This window comes from Penaeus chinensis, chromosome 36 (genome assembly GCF_019202785.1).
Source record: "Penaeus chinensis breed Huanghai No. 1 chromosome 36, ASM1920278v2, whole genome shotgun sequence".
Taxonomy (NCBI): domain Eukaryota; kingdom Metazoa; phylum Arthropoda; class Malacostraca; order Decapoda; family Penaeidae; genus Penaeus; species Penaeus chinensis.
In genome coordinates this window covers 25,633,677-25,646,176 of record NC_061854.1, presented here as the reverse complement: position 1 = coordinate 25,646,176, position 12,500 = coordinate 25,633,677, and positions in this window count along the sequence as shown.

The following is a 12,500-nucleotide window of genomic DNA, read 5'->3' as shown; positions in this document are numbered from 1 at the left end:
GGGCCTTGTATACAAATAACTTTTAAACCAAAAGGTATAAATTTTATGATCTACTAATTTTTTAATAATGTTAATTTCATGGTTAACACTATCAAAAGCCTTGGAAATGTCGCATAATGTGAGCAAATTTACCAAATTTTAGTGTAGATTATAAATTACATCAGTAATTTGTAGTAAAGCTGTTTCAGTAGATAACCTATTTCTAAAACCATATTGTGTTTTAGATAATAAGTTATTGGCCTCCAGGAAATTCGTCAGTTGATTTGCTACATTTTTTTAAAAAGAATTTTGGATAATATAGGAAGTATAGTAATAGGGCGATAATTAGTGACATCGACTTGTAAATTGGTGTTACTACACCAAGTTTCTAAAGCGATGGAAAGACACCAGTGACGAGAGAGGTGTTAATAATGACTGTCAAATAATGTATAGACTATCTCTGATAAAGCGCAAAGCAATATCTTCTGCTCCTACAGCATTTGTTTGGCGAAGGTGTTTTATTACTAAGATGATTGTTTCGACGTCCACTGGTTGCGGTCTGAAAAAAAAATAGTTGTAATCCTTGCCCGATCTGTGTTTTGTTGTAATGTAGAAGCAATTGTTTGCAAATTAGTTAGTTTTCCAATTAAAAAAAAAAATGTCATTAAAATTATATGTTCTTTGTATGGGACTTGTGCAATCACTAGTGAGGTGTTTGTTGTGAGACACTAGTGTTTAAACAATTTTCCATGTTTTATTTCTGAAATAATTTATTTTTACAAATTAAATTAGCAATTTTACATTTTTCATTTTTACTTTATAATCTACCTGAAAGGCGGCCTCATTTCTGCTCCTGTTAAGAACTTGGTGGGCATTAATTCTATCGCTAATGGCTCTCTTGATGTCGTCATTTATCCATGGAGTAGGGCGACGTCTGACGGATCGTGTTACGTAGGGAGCCAGCGCATCAGTGCTGCTTTTAATAGTTTCCGTGAGGATAGTTACTTGGTAGTTTACATTATCTGTCAGTGAAATAACTGATAGAGTCATTTTTTTAGACATGATAAGCTCGCAGAAAGACAGGTCATAGTGTTTGAAATTGCAAAAAGTTTTTATTACTGGTGGTCGCTTTGTTTTCTTTATATTTAACGTCATCGTGATAAGTTCATGGTTAGCATAATGGCACGGGGTGACATCGAAGTGGAGAATAAGGTCTGATCTGTTAGTCATTATTAAATCTAATAAAGAGGTGTTTTCTGTAATTCGTGTTGGTTTATCTATTATTTGTTCTAATTTATTTTTTTAATCACCTTAGATTTTGTTAAATCATCATTTAGGACACTTGAGATGAAAAGCGGTTTCTTTTTTAAATACATTTCTCTAAAAACCTTTTCAATGTATGCAAAAGATTCCGAGGTAGCATGGACAGCGTTAATAATAAAGGAAGGAAGCATGTTGATTGTACGGTAACCCAGACATCTTCTACGGCAGTATTGTTAACTGCTGTAGTAGATATCTTGTTTGACTTCAGGGTATACCGTACATATTTACATACACCTCCTTTGGTGTAACCGTCTTCGTCAACATCTTGTGTGGACTTTGCCCGTTCTTCATAGTTGTTAAAGATGACTGGTGGCACTGCTGGAGGAGGGGGAGAAGTGGGTAGGGCGGTAGCTCCTTGCACCTGCTGCTGAGCCGTTTCCTCCCAGTGGCGGTTGGGATCAAGTTGTTGGATTTGCTTGTTTTTCCTGTTCTGCTTTTTTTTCTAAAGCTCCGTTTAGGTGTTACTTGTGGAGAAGCTTCAACCTTGGTCTTCTTTGGCGTGTTGAGTTTTGGGTCTGACGACAGGAGGACTCTGAGTTGGCTTGTGGGAGGTGGGGGAGTCTGTATTGGCGGGGTCTGCTGGCTAATAAAGCCGGACGAGGGGCACGTGTATGGCTCAGCAGAGTTGAACGCCGGCGAGTCAGCAAGGGCGCCAGGCAGCTGGCTGGCCGCGGGCAGGGAGAGAGGGAGGGTTATGGGAGGGGAGGACTGCCGATCGTGGGTATGGGCGTGGAAGGTGTGGATGAGGGGTTTTGGGTGGAGGTAGGGGAAGTTGTGACTGGGGGAGATGTGAAAGGGAAGGTTTCGTACGTAGTTTGATCACGGGTGGGGGATGGGAGGTAGAGGTTTGACCGATGCATCCTCTGCTTGTTTTTGCTCTATGATTTTATTATTGGACAATTGCTATTCGGGGAACATTTCGATAAGCAAGTCGATTTTGTTTTCGATCAGATTCTAATTCGAGAAGGAGGGCCCATTATAGGTCTGTGTTTCTTGATCTGTACTCCTTTGGGAAAAGAAATAGCAAAAGGAGTAGAAATACCTGATTTCTTAGTGGTGACCAGTTTGGTTTGGGGTTGTCCGCTGTAGCTGTTGCGAACGCTATGATTACCGACACACTGATCACAGTATACACGATAATGTTTGTCATCCGTTTGGTGTACCGTCACGTGTTCCTGGGTTTTCTGGAGTCGGACGAATTGATTACAGTGTTATGGGCTTGTTCACTTTTAGCCGGCCTGTATTATTTTCAGATTTGATCACAGATGACCTACCTTGCCTATGACAAAACACAGAATTGTGTTTCGCACTATTGTTACACTGCCGAATTGATAGATTGCTTTTTCAAACTAATTTACACTGTTTGCACTGGCATCATTGCTGTTACTGCGAAGGGCCCCCTGACCCTGGGCCGGGTGGGCAACCTTGACCCTGGCTACCATGGGGGTGCCCATCCTCGTGGGCGGGGAGGCAGCTCTGACCCACTCTGCCGGGGGGCCCATATCCTAGGGCTGAGGTCCCGGTACCATGGAAGGGAGGCTCATTACCTTGAGCCAAGGGTCCCCTTTCTCTCGGGATAAGAGCTCGTGCTAGCTGCCCGAGGAAGCACCAGGGAGCCCCCTGTTTGACCCCCTCAAACCCAGGGGGAGAGGTCAGATTACCCTCTGACACGGCGGGACCATGGCATAGTTTGCCGAGTTGCGGGGCACCGGAGGAGAGGGAGCAAAAACACGTCCGATCACCACGGCGAGAGACAGAGACAGAGAGAGAGAGAAAGAAGGAGAAAGAGAGAGAGAGAGAGTGAGAGAAAAGAGAGAGAGAGAGAGAGTGTGTGTGTGAGAGAAAGAGAGAGAGTGAGAGAAAGAGAAAAAGAGAGAGAGAGTGAGAGAAAGAGAGAGAGAAAGAAAGAAAGAGTGAGAGAGTGAGAGAGATCTTCCCCGGTCGCCGGTGCGGATCACCTTCCACTCTTTTCCGTTCCTCGCGTCTTCTTTCTTACTCTTCTTCCTTACTTTCAAGGTCTTCATGGATGTTATCATCCCATCTTCTTTTTGTTCTCCACCTCTTTTTCTGCCCGACCTTCACGCTCCTTATTCTCTTTCCTACACATCCCTCGTCTTCACTACGTATCCTAGTCATCTCAGCCTCGTTTCTCATAACTTGTTACTCATTTCTTCAATTCCGACTTCCTTTCGTATCACTTCGTTCCTTATTTTGTCCATCCTTGTCTTTCGAGCATCCTCATCTCCGCTACCTCCATTTTCTCTCCTGCTTCTTTGTAAGTCCCACCGTCTCCATTCCATACAACATCGCCTTCACTTTAGGTGGTGCGTTCTTATTGCACAAGATTACTTTCTGCCATGTTCCCCAGCCTGCCTGAATCCTCATCGTAACCTCCTTTCCGTCCCTCCATCCAGCATTCCTGTTGAGCCCAGATATTTATTGCCTTCCATCTTATGTCGTGCACCATCCTAGGGTCTCCCATGAATAAGTAGTATGTTTTTTTTTTGTTTTTTGTTTTTTTGCTCACTCGCATACCCCGATCTTCCATAGCCGCTCTCCACTCTTCCAGTCTCTCCTCCGCCTCTTCCTTCGTTTCAACACTCAACATTACATCATCAGCAAACAGCATATCCCATGGAGATTCCTTCTGTACACCGTTAAACAGTCTATCAAAATGGCAAACAGGTATGGGTTGAGTGCTGACCCCTCTTGTAGACCAACTGTAACTTCAAAATTAGCTGAGGTTCCCACTGCAGATAACACCCTTGTTTTGCTGTTTAAGTACATGTCCTGTATGAGATGAATATATTTTTCATCCTCCTCTTTCTGGCCTTCCCTGTACTTTTCCGTCAGTTGCCGTGCCGCAAAATGGCGTTGGTGGTATTTTTGCCGGACAAAACTAAAACTCAATTATTGATCCGATATTGACTTTTCCCTTAGTCGCCTGTTTATGATTCCTTCCCAGAACTTCAGGGAATGTGAGGTCAGTTTTATTCCTCTGTAATTGCTACAATCCTGTATGTCCCACTAGTTCTTAATATAGGGATCAGTATGCTGCTTCTCCATTCTTCTGTCAAACAGTCCATCCCAGTGTTGTCTAAGACATGCTTCTACTGGTATGCTGTCTGGACCTACTATTTTCCACATCTCATGTTTTAAAACATTTGACACGTTCATTTATAGCCAAATATGAATTTAGTACAAATAATATACAAGAATTACACACACAAACAAAGAGAACAGGGGGTGAACCTATGACGAGGGCAGGGTCATAGGAAATACACTGGTTGTGAACAAACGTTTTAACCTATTAATCGAAGCATAGGTTAATACGGCAGTCCATTCATAATCGTCGAATTGAGTCAGACAACTGGACGACAAAATGGAATCATAATCATTATCATTAAAGTTACTGATATAAGTACATGCTAATTGTCAAGTATTCATTATCACTACGTTATCACAGGTAAAGGACCACCCATTAAAATTGTTAGTATTCAACAATAAATGTTCCAGACAGTAAGGCCCAAACCAGTGATTGAATGACGAACTTGAAAAGACGATATGGCGTAGGGGGTAATGGGCAGGCCGATTTAGTTAATTATTTTCTTGGCTATCGTAAATGTAAATATATCCTTTAATTCTAATTATTAATTCATTTAATTCAGTTTCTTTAAACAAGTGTGATCCAAGTGACCACTGCTTATGATTATCCTGAGTATTGTTTTGAGTTGAAGTTTTAAGGGTATCAATACCCTTATTTGTAAATATCTAATAACTTTTGTCAGTATTTATTGTCAGTGTTGCACACACACCATTTGTAGAGTTGATGAAGTTTATCAGTTGTTCTGGGCTTGGACTGCTTAGATATAATGTCAAATACTCACTTATGTAGATTAAGACCTGGACCTAGGACACTGTTTTGTGGAACACCAAAAGCAATTCTGCTAGAAGAGGAGCTTTCTCCTTTGAAAACTTTTATCTGTGTTCTATCAGTCAGGTAGTCCTCGAACCAAAATGAAACAATTTATCTAAAAGAACGTTATGATTGACTGTGTCAAAGGCCTTTGCAAATCAACAAATACGGACGAGAGGGTTTGGCTGTTGTCAAGAGCTCAAGAGTTTATACTTGATGAAAATATATTGAGTGTTTGGTAGGCAATGTGGCCACGTCGGAAGCTAAATTAGTATGGGTTTAGAATGTTTTTGTTTTCTAGTTATCGTATTAAATGTTTCTTCATTAACAGTTCTCATGTTTTGGGGAAAAATAGCAAGGATCCTTATTCGTCGATAGTTCCTGGGATTTGAAGTTTAAACTTCAAATCCCAGGAACTATCGACTTGATTTAAGTTATTAATTTTTTTTTTTTTTTACTGTTAAGTTCAGGAGCATTATTACAAAGGTAATTATTGAAAGCCTCAGCAATATCGCATGGCTTATCTAAAATCTGATTACTGTATTGCAATATGTACATATATATACTATATATGTGTGTGTATATATATATACATATATATAAACATATATATATATATACATATATATATTTAATCTACCACAGGTGATCCAAGGTTTTAACAGCCTCTTGGTAGATATAGAGATGTTTTTTGTTTTTTTTTTAAGATTAGCATTTATTTTATAATGTATTGACTGTGTTTAGAAAGACATCAAAGTTATTATTCAAAAACGGTGAGCATAGAGGATCGTTCTAATGCTCTGATGCTAAATCACTGGCAAAGAAAATGTGGTTTGGAGTGCTGTGTATCCTAAAAATAGTAAATTATCAGTCAGATTGCAGTGTATAATGTCTGTGTAAGAGGATGGTGTAAAGTTTGTCCAGATATGATATAACAGGGATGTCTGCCCATGATCAAGACGGTCTGGAAACTTTGTAGGGCGGGATATGTGAGGGCAGTAGTTGAGAGCCTGCATTCAAGAATATGTTTATGGGAGGATGTATTATATGTTTCAGCAGACTGATATTAAAGTCACCAGTGAGAATAGATTTGTTGCGCCCAAATGTGTCACTGGATTATAATTGATGTATAATAGCTGTTAACTTATTTACATGTTTCTATAAGGCCTATAAATTACTGAAATTATATATGATGTATTAAATTGTTTAAGTTAGACAGTAAAGATTTCAATATTATTCTAAATGAAACAATGTTGATTTATACATTCTGCAGTATATTCCTTCTTGATGAAAGCTGTGATTCCTCCATGTTTTGTGTGTGTTCTGAGTAAGTGTAAGAGACATATTCATCTTCTGTAAAAAGGTGTTTGGTAGACTCTCCTAGCCAGGTTTATGTCACTTTCAATACATCAGGAGGTTTAGGTAGGCAATTTAGGAGTGTTCTCAAGGTGTCAAAGTCTTTTGAAATGGCATATTTTTTTGCAAAATATAATTGTAGTTATTCCCCATTGACTGCTCCAAAAGTATATTCCTCGATATTGTAGTACTCAGTATATTATAAATTTGATATAATTTTGTTAATTATATCAAGATCAAAGTTTAGCATGTTTTTATTATTTTCATCACCAGCTGTATCCTCAAAAAGTGATCTGTAGAGATTCTCAATTAGCTGTTTGGCAGCTTACATATAAATGTTAAAATGCAATGTGAAAAAAATGCAGAAATGCGCATACAAAAAAGAGGGCTTAGAGAATATCTCAACTCTATAGGTATATAGTAAGGTGCAAGAATCTCAATGTTATGTTAGAGTGATTTTTTTGGCAAATTTCTAGCATATTCACAACAGTATATAAGCGTAAGTTACAATAAAGCAATAATAATAAAGGCTTCTATGATAACAGGTATAAGTATAGGTTATGACCAGCAGACTTAGTAGTAATAGCAGTAGTAAGAGACAAGAAACGTAAAAATAACAACAGCAATAGCAATAGATAGTCAAAAAGGTCGTTGTAGAAGTTATAGCAGAGGCAGTATAGGTAGTACCAGTAATAAAAAAGGGTTAATAGGACTGATAGTAGGAGCACTGAAGTAATAGTAATCATATTTGGTTATGCAAATTGTAAGCATAGATTGTGATATTAGAATTATTTAGTAGTAAGTACAGTAAAGGTAGTCCTATAGTAGCAGAAGTATCTATAATAATAGTAGTACCAGTAAACCAAGGAGTGGTAATGTTAGTGACAGTACTGCAAGTAGTAATAGCGGTACATTGTATAACAGTAGGTGTAGGGATAGTAGTAGTAGTAGTAACAGTTATAGGATATGGTAGTAGACATTGTAAAAGAAGAGGTGGTAGTGGTAGAAGTAGTAGCGATAGTAGAAGTAGTAATAAGTAGTATGTATATATATATATATATATATATATATATATATATATATATATGTATGTATATATATGTTTGATACACTGGTCTTTACTATCCGATTGACAATGGTACTGATAATCACTTTACCATCTTCAGAGATGGACTGAATATCGTTCTCGATGAAGGTGAAGATACTAGGTTGTGGGGATTTTTCTCTCAACCCTCTCCCTCTCTCTCTTTTCTTCCACCCCCCCCCCCCCCCTCTTTCTCTCTCTATCTCTCTCTCCCTCTCTGAGTGGTCGGGAGCCATCATTATCACGCCCTCCAACTAGCAGGGGTGACCAATAGGATGGCGTGACCATGGCACCGTTGCTGTACTTACCTAAGCCACGCCCACATCTCTCATGACCTCTGATCGCTACCTTGACCCAGACAATCACCCTAACTTCGAGTCGCGGTCCCGCCTGGACGCTGCCTCCTCCCGGGGTCCCCCCTGCAGGGTCCCCCCTTGACGAGCAATATAATTGAGATTTGTGAAGATCTAGCTTTGCCCCGGCCTTCCATATATGGCCCGGCCTGTGTCAGTTATTTATGGCTCTCTCATTTTGTTCTCTGACACTCGGTGCTTAACGTGGTGGCGGGATTGCCAGTAGGCGCTTCTGCCGCTATGGTGCAAGCATACCGCATAATCTCTTTGCCAGCACGGCGGCTGTTGTGGGCGGTCCCTGTCTCAGAAATTGTGTGTTGTCACAATTCTGTAAGTAGTGTACCAGGGTGGCGTTCGGCTAGCCACAATATATGCAAAACCTGTCTTCATGGTTTATTGTCTCTATGATCTGCCATACACAGTGGTAACCTAGTCTGGTTCTGTGAAGAATGACTTCGGTACATCTGTTAATTACTTCCAAGAGTGCCAGTGGTTCATAGCCTGTGGCGTCTGAGTATCATCTGACAAAGGGGGAGGATCTCGTTTTCTCTCTGTGAAGCTGCAGGAGAAAGGCACGAGCTGCCGTAGTACACTTCTCCTATAAGATTTTTCGGCTCGATTGAATGATCATGGGATTTAGGAACATACCCCTGCCAGCTGGTCTGTCAACAAACTCTTTCCCTCTGATGCCAATGTGGCTGGGAAACCCAAGTAAAGATTATTCTTCCACCCTGAGCAAGAATTATCTGCACTAAAGTAACCAGGGGGCAGGAGGTAGATGTTGTCTTTGGGCGAGCTGTGTTGAAGACAGTCAGTGGCTGCCTTGGAGTCTGTATGTATGACTACGTGTCCTTCCCTCAAGGACGCGTAGGCTAGTGCTCCCATGATTGCAACTGCATCTGCCTGTAGCCAAGAGGCGTTGTCTGTTACCCTCACGGATTTTGTGGCATCCCTTGCTGCAAAGCCGGCTCCTACAGTGTGGCTTAAGGGATAGACTGTTCCATCTGTGAAGTATGTTCCACTACCTGGAGGAGTGATGGCTGCAAGGACCCTCTTGGCTTCTGCCTTTAGACTAGGCATGGGGTATTGATTCTTTCTCCCTGACAGCCTCATAACAGAGAACTCTATTAAGGCTTGTGCCCACGGCGAGGCTTCGATAAAGTCAGGGTGGGGGAAGTCCATGCCCTTGTCAAGTAGCTGTTCTTTGAGCTGATAGCTTATCAACACCCTGGCTGTGTGAGACAGGCAGGAGTTGTTTGCAAAGAGCTCGTGGTCTAATTCTAAACATCTAAATATTTTTTGTCACAGGCTTTGTCACAGACCTTTGAAAGGAATTGTGCTGCCATTATATCAATTCAGGAGTCTAGGGGGAGATCCTGGCAGCTTCATTCTGAACTGCCTCCAATTTATCTTGAATTTTTCTTTGTGGCAATCAGAGCAACAGAAGCGTAGTCCACAATGGGCCGGACAGCATGTACAAAGAATGCTCTTAGTACTTTGTGTCAAGCTCCTATGTGTCTCCTAATCATTGCTCTCATGACAGACAGTCTTGTTTTGGCTAGGTCAACCAGGTACTGGACCTCCTTATGGAAGCAGAAGATCAATCCTTACCCCAAGGTATTGGAAGTCCTGGACCCACTCCAAGTCCATTTCCTGGATTTTCAGATTTGTGCCTTGAACATTGTGTCTCAGAGTCATGGCTTTTAATTTGGCTACTGAGATCTTTAGTCCTGTCCTACAAAACTCCTCAGATACAAGGTCCAGATAATGCTGGGGTTTACTTAGGCAGTGTGGTCCAGTGGAGGTGATTGCAAGATCGTCTACATAGGAGATGATCTTGCACCCCACTGGGAGGTGTATGTTGAGGATACAGGACATCAAGGTGTTGAATAGGGCTGGACTGAGAATCCCACCTTATCCGTTTTCTAGTGGCATGTGCTGTGATAGGTGACCTTGGAATCTGACTCTGGCTGTCCTGTTCCTGATGTAGTCACCTATCAAGCCAAGAGCTTTCCTCTGATTCCCTTCTGGATCAGGCTCTCCTGAATGGCAAGAGGACTTGCTAATTCAAAAGCCTTCTCCAGGTCAAGGAATACTACCACAGATGTGCCCGTGCTGATTGTGCTTAAGAGTGTGGCTATGCTGTGTGCTGTGCTCATGCCCCTAGTGAACCCATCGAAGTTTCGTGTGGGGGTCCCATTTTCCAATGGAGTTGGTTTAGTACCATCCTCTCGGCCGTGTTGGCCAGGCAGCTGAGGAGAGAGATGGGGTGGTACTTCCCTGGCTCCTTTGGATTTGGGATGGGAACTATGTTAGCCCTCTTTCAGCTCTGGGGTAGAGTGGAAGTTTCCCAGGACTTGTTGCAAGAGTGCAAGCTCACCTGCTAGTCCTAGGAAAGAATGGGGTACGAGATCCCATCAGAGCCCGGGGCTGTGCTAGAACTGGTTTTGTAGGCTTTTCTTAGTTAACATCTGAGTTATTGGGTTTGGCTGCCCTTTCTCTGATATAAGCAAGTCTGTTTGGTTGTAGGCTTTCTTGTCTTGCCCTCAGTTTGGCTGGCAGACTTTTGCTGCTTGTTCTCGCAGAAAATTCATGCGCCAGTCTGTTTGCCTCTGATTGAGGGTCATGATGTGTGTACCTCGGGGCAGAGTGGCTGGTAGCTCGCCTGATCCATCGCCACAGCTCTAAAAGGGTGGTTTGGTGGTCAAAGGACTCACACCATTCCAGCCACTTTTCTTGCCTTACTGTTAGCAGTTTCCTTGGTTTCCCTGACAGCTTTCCTTAGGAGGGCTAGGTTGCCAGGGGTTCTTTGCCTTCAGAATTGTTTTCTGCCCATGTTCACTCTGTGGTTGACCTACTTAATCTCATCATTAAAGTATCAGGCGTCTTTGTGACTCCTGGACCAAGGCCAAGTTTTAGGTATAGTCTGTGAGGCTGCTTGATTTATGGCATTGATAAGTCTGGCTTCAAGCACTACAACATCTTCACTTTGTGAGGGTTCATTGCATCTGAGACAGTGAGCCAAGGCATTCTGGAACGCCTGCCAGTTGGCCTTGTCTGTTATCCATCTTGGATTTGGTTGTGGTATTTGGACTGGGCCAGTATCCATGAGGGTAGTTATAGTGCCATAGTGGTCACTTGTGACAGTCTCATTGACACACCATCTGGTTCTCTCTACTAGATCTGCAGTGGCCAAGGTGAAGTCTAGGACCCCACCTCTGACATGCGTTGGCTCTTGGGTATTGAGAAGAGCGATCTCAGGGAATGTCTCAAGCACATTGGCTATGTGATAGCCAGCCACACCCGATGCCCTGCAGGGAGCCAGGCTAGGGTGGTATCCCCCTATGATCACTCAGTCATGTGCTGCAGTAGCATAGACTTGGCTGATGTCTAAGCTCCTACAGTGTGGCCTGCTATACACATTGTACAGTTTGAGGGGGCCCCCGGCCTGGTGAATCTCAACAGCAAGAGATTCAACATCGTCTCCACAGTGCGGTGCATCGGCTATTGCGGAGCAGGGGATTATTGCTCTGACCAGGGTGATCAAGCCTCTTTTGCCAGCTGTGTGTGGCAGCATGAAGACATGATACCCTGAGAAGCTAACAGTCTCCACTGTTAATGTGTCCTGGAGCATGACAATGTCAATGCTCCTTGATCGCATAATTCCATGGAGGATGGCATTCCTTGAGTAGAAGCCATTGATGTTCCACTGTAGCATGCTTAGGCTGTGTGTCATTATTTAGTGTTAGTTACATCAGAGGCCTCATTATATTCGGATTAAGATGTGTCGGAGTCTAACAACTCTATTGTGAAGTCCTTGATGATTGAGGGATCTGTATCTGTTTTTGGGCTGTTTGTCAGGCAATCACTGGATCCACTGTGGTGTGGAGAGCCTTTGGTAGCTCTGACTTTTGTTAGTTTGGCTTGTCTCACTTCAGGCTTTGTCTGTGTGTCTTTCTTTTTCTTTGCAGGCTTTGCCTGGGTAAAGTCATTATGTTCTGACACTAGCTGCACAGATTCAGCATGGTTTGGCTCTGCCTGTGAGGGCATGGTCGGGGTTGGAGTGGGGAGGTGAGTCTCGTCCTGGGGTGAGGATGGGGTTGGTTGGCTCTGTCCAGCTTCCTTCCCTTCAGGAATGCAGCAGCCATAGCGACCGTGACTGCCTTCTCTGCCTCCTCGTGCGACCTCCCCAAAGCTATTGCTACTGCATTGACTACAGCAGTCAACAGGAGAGTTATATCTTCCTCATCAAAGAGTAGGTTATCGTCTCTTGGGGAGGCTTTTGTAGTGCTCTTTGAACTTTTATTCCTTTGGTTCTTTATCTGCACTTTTGGTATAGCCGGAAACTCCTTTTTCTTGGAGATATCCGGTATCATCTGGGAAGGAGCTTTCTTCCCTTTAGGAGGTTGGGAAGCCTTTTCTCTTTTGTTCTGTCCCCAGACATAGGTGCCTGGGGAGCAGGGATAAATTCTGGTCGCTTTTTAGCAAC